The following is a 9,724-nucleotide window of genomic DNA, read 5'->3' as shown; positions in this document are numbered from 1 at the left end:
CCTTCTTGATCACGGGATGCCGTCTGGAATATGTGAATGAGGAGACGAAAAAAGAAAGGAAAACCATGTCAGACATTGTAAGCCACTCTTTCTAATGACGAAAAAGATTCTCTCTCTCTCTCTCTCTCTCTCTCTCTCTCTCTCTCTCTCTCTCTCTCTCTCTCTCTCTCATTTTCATAGCTATCTCTACCTCTCTCTAATTTTCTGACGTTAAAGTGATTATAAATCTAATGAACATATAGACATAACCTTAATCAGGTTTCTTGTAGACGCGTCACTTGATATAAAAGCTTCATTTGCACATGGAAAATTATTCAGACGTTAGAACACAAAGAATAACCATCTCTCTGGCCTTCACAGCTGCAAACAGAAATTACTACTTTAAATAAATAAGAAAATCCTGCGAGATTTCCCCAACGTCTTAGCTTAAAAATTAAAAATTTATCAATAACTACGCAAACCTCGCGTGAGCCTATATGAAATTTTAAACTCCCTACTACGCCTAACTGAAAACTACCAGTTGTGAAGTTTTGCAAGTATTTTTTGCGGGATAAGGATAGGCAACCAAAGAGTCTTTTCTACCACTAATACTTTATGTATACTCCTAAATAAAGTGATCTTCATTTCAAAATGCAGAAAGTGCATTTTGAAAGGTTGAAATACTTAGATTGATTCAGTTAAAAATCAGACGAAAGGTAAATAGGTATTAAATGGAACATAAACTAGAAATAAAATATATAAAGCTAAACTGAGTGGAGGACAGAGAAGATTAAAGAAGCGAGTTCCAAAGCTGAAAAACATTCCGCGTAAGAAGAAATCGAACTGAAAGAGAAACTGACGGAACAACAACAAACAAGTACAAAATGCGCCGAAATTTCTTTAGGGCAATCGAGTTTTCTGTACATCCGCTACAACGTGTAATCAAGGCCACCGAAAATAGATCTATCGTTCGGTGATCTCGGTACAATGCTTTAGGAGCCGCGGCCCATGAAACTTTAACCACAGTCCGGTGGTGGCCTGTCCTATATAGTTGCCAGAAGCACGCTTGTGGCTAACTTTAACCTTAAATAAAATAAAAACGGAGGCTAGAGGGCAGCAATTTGGTATGTTTCATGATTGGAGGGTGGATGATCAACATGCCAATTAGCAGCCCTCTAGTCTTGGTAGTCTTTAAGATCTGAGGGCGGACAGAAAAAAGTCCGGGCAGAATCAAGTGCGGACAGAATAAAGTGCGGACAGAAAAAGTGCGGAGAGAATAAAGTGCGGACAGAATAAAGTACGGACAGAATAAAGTGCGGACGGACAGACAACGCCGGCACAACAGTTTTCTTTTACAGAAAATTAAAACTATGAAAAACCACGAATAACAACCAGCGTTGGAATACAAAAACGAAACGAAAACGAAGGGGAAAAAAAAAACACAATCGAACAAACGAGACGAAACCAAAGACACTGACGGAATAGAAACTGACGGAACAAGACAAGAACCACGAAGAAACCACGAAACAGCGAAGGAACAGGTAAAAACGAAAGGAATGAAAGCGAAGGAAAACCAAATGAAAAAAAGAAAGTAATCGAACAAACGGGACGAAACTAAAGAACCGCCCCGAGAGAGAAATGCCCAATCACGACGGATGACGATGTCCCAAGAACAACCCCGGAATGGAGAGAGAGAGAGAGAGAGAGAGAGAGAGAGAGAGAGAGAGAGAGAGGAGGAGGAGAGACGGAGGAGGGGAGAGGGAGCGTGCGACTTTTGACGAATGTTGCAGTGACATTAGAACGGGTCATTCCCATTTGACTCCACATCCATATAATGGCTTTTACGAGGCGGACGTCACTGGCGCTCGTACAAATGACTTGTAAGCAGTTTTGCTCTCTACTATCCTCCAACGCAAAACATACAGAAACGGGGATAATTCGCTTATCAATATGCCATTCACGCAAGCAGTTACGAGGAGAGAGAGAGAGAGAGAGAGAGAGAGAGAGAGAGAGATGCTGATGCTGCTGCCTCTGCTGCTGCTGCTGTTCCTGCTGCCAGTGCTTCTGCTTCTGCTTATTCTTCTTCTTCTTCTTAGGATATGACTGGGTGAGAAGGCAGGACAGATATGCCGAGAGAGAGAAGGTATCATTATTAATATTTAAACATAAAACTGAAGTAGCTGTGTCATAAGAAATTTTCAACTTTACTAAAAATATTCTACGTGTAATTTGATTTTTAATATCTTTACAGAACAAGTAGCTTTTATATAATTAATCATCACATAACTTGTCAAAAGAAATTTATAATATTTTCTTATCAAAAGATGTTACGTGGCTGCCAATATCTTGACAAAGCAAGCAAATCTTTATCATTTTCTTTATAAAAGATGTCACATGGTCAATTTCTTTACGGGACTCCTAAACAATAGCCAAAATTAAAAGTAAAATATTTCTTTGGTAAAACTGGCAGCTTTGATTACGGAAGGAAATGTCATTAAGAACACGTCATGTCTATCTATATCTAGGATTTTAAAAAAATAAAGAAATAAAAAAATATATATACAGTATATGAACACCACAAGAACCATCACGTGACAAGATCACTGAAGAACCATATGCTGCCACTCGGTGACAAAGAACATAGTAATTTTTCTTGGAAATATTATTCTACAAAGACATTTTTTTAAAATAACATAAATTGTTAAGAAACAATTAACTAAGGCGCAGGCATTTTTAAATATACTTTATAAACAAACTTCGTATTCGTGATATATACAAAAAACAGTAACACAGCATTTACTTTTATAATAAGTGAAAAGGAAATTTTCATATGAATTAGTTTTTTCTGCGTTTTTACAAACATCAGTGAATGTATATGTATATATATATATATATATATATATATATATATATATAATATATATATATATATATACTGTATATATATATATATATATACAGTAATGTATATATATATATATATATACACAGTAATGTATATATATATATATACAGTGTATATGTATATATATATATATATATATATATATATATATACAGTATATGTATATGTATATATATATTAAATAAATATATACATATATTTTATAAATATTTTATAAATATATATATATATATATATATATATATTAGTAATTGTTTAACAATATTCAAAACTTACATGTGTACATAAATACACACATACAAGTTTGCTTCCGTAAGTGCAATAAAGTTCTGATGCAAAACTGCAGCATTAAGAGAGCAATTGGATCCGAAAATATTACCGTGCACAAAAAAATAAAAATAAAAAAAAAACGGGAGAAAAATTGCTTTAATAACAGTCGAGCTCGATCGTAAATCGTAAGCCAACGGAATTTATTGGCAACAAGAACCTCCCCCAATCCAATCTCCCCCACCCTCCCACCCCCGAATTCCCTCGACAACTACTGTAAATCCTTCTCCAGATAATGCAGTCTCACTTCTGTTGTCAGGGGATTTGGAGCGCCTAAATAAAGGCAAAAGAAAATCTAACTCGTATCACTGTGATGACATGATGATGAACAACTTCGTTTATAGCTTGACAGCAGTGATGATTCAGGTAACAGAGTCTCTGCCTGATAGCTTGGTTCGGCTAAAAGGTCTCTCTCCTATTGCTTGGTTCAGCTAAATAGTCTCTCTCCTATAGCTTGGTTCAGCTAAAAAGTACCTCTCCTATAGCTTGGTTCAGCTAAAAAGTCTCTCCTATAGCTTGGTTCAGCTAAAAAGTCTCTATGCTATAGCTTGGTTCAGCTAAAAAGTCTCTCTCCTATAGCTTGGTTCAGCTAGCTTCTCCTAAAGCTTGGTTCAGCTAAAAAGTCTCTCTCTCCTATAGCTTGATTCAGCTAAAAAGTCTCTCTCCTATAGTTTGGTTCAGCTAAAAACTCTCTCCTATAGCTTGGTTCAGCTAAAAACTCTTTCCTACAGCTTGGTTCAGCTAAAAAGTCTTTCGCCTATAGCTTGGTTCAGCTAAAAAGTCTTTCTCTTATAAGTTGGTTGAGCTATAAAATCTTTCTCCTATAACTTGGTTCAGCTATAAAATCTTTCTCCTATAGATTGGTTCGGCTAAAAAGTATCTCTCCTATAGCTTGGTTCAGCTAAAAGTCTTTCTCTTATAGCTTGGTTCAGCTAAAAGTCTTTCTCTTATACCTTGCTTCAGCTAAAAATTCTCTATCTTTTACCTTGGTTCAGCTAGATAGTCTCTCTCATATAGCTTGGTTCAGCTAAAAAGTCTCTCTCCTATAGCTTGGTTCAGATAGTCTCTCACCTATAGCTCGGTTCAGCTAAAAAATCTCCTACAGTTTGGTTCAGCTAAAAGTCATCTAAAAAGTCTCTATCTTTTGACTTGGTTCAGCTAAAAGTCCCTCTCCTATAGCTTGGTTCAGCTAAAAAGTCCCTCTCCTATAGCTTTGTTCAGCTAAAAAATCTCTCTCCTACAGCTGGTTCAGCTAAAAAGTATCTCCCCTACAGCCTGGTTCAGCTAAAAGGTATCTCTCCTACAGCCTTGGGCACTATATGCAAACTTAGTCCGGTTAACAGAATCTCCATATCCATAAATTTGATTTACTAATGGAGTCTCGAACCAACTGTTTGGTAAAAGTACTGAACCCTTTCTCTGAGAGCCAACTTCAGATAATGTGATTTATGTGATTACTTGGTTCTGCTAGCTGTATCTCTTCTCTGCCAGTTGACTCAGCTAAAGATAGATAGAATATAGGATTTAGGCCAAAGGCCAAGTCCTGGGACCTATGAGGTCATTCAAAGCTGAAAGGAAAATTGACAGTAGAAAGGTTTGAAAGATGTAACAGAAAGAAAACCTCGCAGTTGCACTATGATTCAACTGTAGAGAGAGGGTGGAAAGGAAGATGGAAGAAAGAGAATATGAACGGAGGTACAGTAAAAGGAACGCAAAGGAGTTGCAGCTACAGGCCGAAGGAACGCTGCAAAGACCCTTAAGTAATGCCTACAGTGTACCGCATGAGGTGCACTGACGGCACTACCCCCTACGGAGATAGGCTCAGCTAAAGGGTCCCTGTCGAGCAGTCCGGTTCAGCTAACGGGTCCTCTATCTGACAGCCAGCTTCAACCAACGGCTTGCCTATTCAAAACCTTAGTTCACCCAACAGGATCTCTTTGACAGGTGGGTTAAAGCTAACATGACGTCTTCCTGCCTGTTAAGTTCACCTAACGAATTCGCTGTTTAGCAGCCTGGTTCAGCTAACAAGACCTTTCTGTGACAACGTGATCTAGCAAACAGATTTCTTATTAAAAGTTTGGCTCAGCTAACGGATCTCAAACCGACCGCTTCGCTCAGCTAATGGGGTCTCTGTGTGCTTTCCCGACAACCTGATTCAGCTAACAGGTCTCAATCCATTGGCTTGGTGTAGCTCCCAAGGTCTTAATCCTGGGAACATGATTCATCTACGAAGAAAATGGGTTCTATTTGACCTCCTCATTCAGCTTATTTCGATCGGATGCTCCTGTTTCTGACATCAATATGCGCCTCAATATGACATCTAATTTCCTGTACAGTATCTGCAAAGACCCTAAATCCTCTAAAGAAGAGCATTACACACACAACCCAGTTAGTTGCAGCTTTCATACTGAGGCTTTCAACCAACGTATTTTTGCAGAGTGTAGAAAGATTCGCCAACTTTTTAGGATGAGGACTAAACTAAAAGTAAATGCTGAAGTTTACAAAAAAAAAATTTTTGTACACAAGTGCTGACTGTAATTAAATTTCATTTCACTGATATTGTTCGGTACGGAAGCAGCTTCGCTTTTACGTATTGAGTAATCAAGAGCTAAACGCAAGATAATAATTCTTAAAAATTGCAAACGTTAAATGAAGTAGTTAACTGGCAGTTCTTCACCTAAAGTGAATAACAGCCAAGGTGAAGGAATGATGCTGGAAACCTAATCTCAAGAAAAATAAAAAAGATAACGCCTATTAGTCCCAACAATATTAAAAGGATTTTGCGTGTACAGTAGGTGTATCCCTTGTGTACTGATACTGAATTAGATTACGAAAACAACATCAACAAAAAAATCATGGGAAAACAACGTTTTTAGTTAACTGAAAAAATCATGTTTATGAATTTTATATATCTACAGAGTTTTTCCAGCACCAACAGTCACTAAATTTAACTAAATAATTGAAATAGGGAGCCGTTAGTACGCAGAGTTATGAAAACAACATCTACATCAAAAATTTCGTTTGTTATTCTCAAGCGAAATTTGTTATTTCCAAATCAGTTGGAGTGAAGTTTGAATCATTTTGTTGTAAAGTTCATTACAGTTAAAGGAGAAAAGATGTATACAAAGTTACTGCGTCTTCCCGGTGGCGTGAAGCGGCCCCATGACAAACAAGGAAAAAATGAGCCGAAGTTCCTTCAGCGCAATCGAGTTTTCTGTGCAGCGTATAATCAAGGCCACCGAAAATAGATCTATCTTCCGGTGGTCTCGGTATAATGCCGTACGATCCGCGGCCCATGAATCCTTAACCACTGCCCGGTGGTGGCCTGTCCTATATCGTTGCCAAATGCACGATTATGGCTAAATTTAACCTTAAATAAAATAAAAACTACTGAGACTAGAGGGCTGCAATTTGGTATGTTTGACGACTGAAGGGTGGGTGATCAACATATCAATTTGCAGCCCTCTAGCCTAAGTAGTTTTTAAGATCTGAGGGCGGACAGAAAAAGTGCGGACGGACAGACAAAGCCGGCACATAGTTTTCTTTCACAAAAAACTAAAACCGAGAGGGCCAACGCCAGACAGGCAGCGGCCCCCACAACCCCCCAGAAATCGACGACACACAACAAGCAGGGGAGAACGCCCCCGTCGCGCGCTCCGAAGGAGCCACGGAATCACGTTGAGAACACCCATGATTTATCGGCGACTGGTCTCCCGTATCAAAGGATTATCTCCGTCGTAGAAGGAGTCGTAAATTGACTCGCCTCTCTATTTAAGAGCACGCCGCCATTCGCCTCCGTTCTTTGAGATATGGCGCTTAAGAGGAAAATACGGCCGGGCTTGTTTTCTCGCCTTCGCCTCAGCCGCCGCCGCCGCCACCGCCGTCGTCAGCACTTACGTCCGTACTTTGTTCTGGGCACTTGTGTACTCTCGGGGATAAGACGTTTCATCCCCTTATATAGAAAGCTTCCTTTTTTCCTCCTCTGTAAGTTATAAAGACGCGTTTCTGAGTTATGTGGCCTTCGGGCGGGTGGCACATAAGTTTGGAGGTTATTTACTTTCGTACGTACATGAGTTTCTATGAAATATTATATATATATTTATATTATATATATAATATATTATATTATAAGTGTATACATGTAAGTATGTATATATATATATATATATATATATATATATATATATATATATATATATATATATATATATATATATATATATATATATATATATATATATATATATATATATATATATATATAAATCTATATATATATATATATATATATATATATATATGTGTGTGTGTGTGTGTGTGTGTGTGTCTATGTCTGTGTGGATTCATTTCACTAAATAGAAGAGTTACATCTGTCCCTCTTTCAATAATGTTTACCGTGAAAGTTCCAACAGAGAGGACAAAAGATGGTTCGATACCACAAGCACATAATTTAATCATAATAATTCACAAAGAGTTTCCAACCGGCTGTTCATACAATTCAGTCATAAATAAAAGGTTTTTACCTCCATTTCGACAGAGCATCAAGATTCGGTATTCCGACAGTCTCTCGCACCTTCGTTCTCAACTCGCTCATTCGATCATGCAACTCGCTCTCACTCATACTGTTGTTTTCTTGTCACTCGTTCCAACAACTGTCGCTCATATCAGACTGCAAAAGGTCCTGATGTTGGTGTTTTTTTTTATGGGGAGGAAGAGAGGGAGGGGACATTCTAATACGTTCACGCTCTTCCTATGCTAAGCTGACTCGACTTTAAACCTTTCTCTTTTATCCTGTCTTACTTGCCATTCTACTCAAGTTACTTAAATTGCTTATGATAGTTACTACTTTCACTGCTACTGCTACTACTACTACTACTACTACTACTGCTACTACTACTACTACTACTACTACTAATAATAATAATAATAATAATAATAATTACTTTACACTACCCCATAACGCCAAACAGAGCTAAAGATCTTACTTGCCATTCTACTCGAGTTACCTTCAATTGCTTATGATAGTTACTACTACTACTACTACTACTACTACTAACTACTAATAATAATAATAATAATAATAATAATAATAATAATACTAATAATAATAATTAATAAGGTTTATTTCACACTACCCCATAAAGCCAAATATAAAGTTAAGATCGAGGTAAAGTTACCTATTTTGGGGTAAAGGCTACACGCTACACGGGACTTAGAAAGAGGCGGCGGTTAGATTGAGAGAGAGAGAGAGAGAGAGAGAGAGAGAGAGAGAGAGAGAGAGAGAGAGAGAGAGAGAGAGATCCTGGGAGTGATATAAAAGGGTTATACAGGCTCGGGGAAGTCATATTGGAAGAGGTAAAGAGGAACGGGGGAGGGGAGGGGAGGGGAGGGGGCGACTCAGGAAAAGGAGGGGGGATGGTTGTTAAGAGGAGCCATAAATCTCCCGTTTTACAGGTTACCACCATTTGTCAGAATGCTTTTAAAGACCTACCTCATTTATCTTTTCGGGGATTCGGGGGCCAGCAATATAAACCTCCGCCTCCTCCCGAAGTTAGCATTCGTCTGCGTTTTTCGAGGAGAAGATAAACATAAACAAGTAAAAAATGCACAGTCGAGCTTTCTGTACAGCGTATAATGCTGTGTAAAACTCTCAGCCACGGCCCATGAAACTTTCAGCCGGCCGTGGTGGCCTGTGTTGTTGCGTTACCAGACGCACGATGATGGCTAACTTTAACCTTAAATAAAATAAAACTACTGAGGCTAGAGAGCTGCAATTTGGTACGTTTGATGACTGGTGGGTGGATCATCAACATACTAATTTGCAGCCCTCTAGCCTCAGTAGTTTTTAAGATCCGAGGGAGGACAGAAAAGTGCGGACGGACAGAGAAAGCCATCTCAATAGTTTTCTTTTACAGAAAACTAAAAAAGAATGCTATAAATTGAGCAGATATCTATTTTTCCATTTACATTCCTCGCGTGACTATTTCTGGAACACTTTTCCAGCGAAGCTCTTTGGAATACAGAGATGGGAAAGGGCGTTTTAATAATACAGGCTCCCGACTTCTTGAAGGCACTGGCAAAGAGAAATGAACAGTTCGAAGCCACCACCCCAGTTAAATAAACAGTTCGAAGCTAATACCCCAGTGAAATCAACACTTCGAAGCAAAAACCCCAGTTAAATCAACAGTTCGAAGTTAATACCCCAGTGAAACCAACACTTTGAAGTGAAATCCCCAGTAAAATCAACAGTTCGAAGCGAAAACCCAAGTGAAATCAACCGTTCAAAGCGAAAACCCCAAGTGAAATCAACAGTTCGAAGCCAACACTCCAGTAAAATCAACATTTCGAAGCAAAAATCCCAGTAAAATCAACAATTCGAAGTGAAAACCCCAGTAAAATCAACAGTTCGAAGCGAAAACCCAAGTGAAATCAACAGTTCGAAGCAAAAACCTCAGTGAAATCAATAGTTCAAAGGCAATATCCCAGTGAAATCAACACTTCGAAGCAAAAACC

The sequence above is a fragment of the Macrobrachium rosenbergii genome, chromosome 15, assembly GCF_040412425.1.
Source record: "Macrobrachium rosenbergii isolate ZJJX-2024 chromosome 15, ASM4041242v1, whole genome shotgun sequence".
Lineage (NCBI taxonomy): Eukaryota > Metazoa > Arthropoda > Malacostraca > Decapoda > Palaemonidae > Macrobrachium > Macrobrachium rosenbergii.
This window is presented reverse-complemented; position numbering follows the sequence as displayed.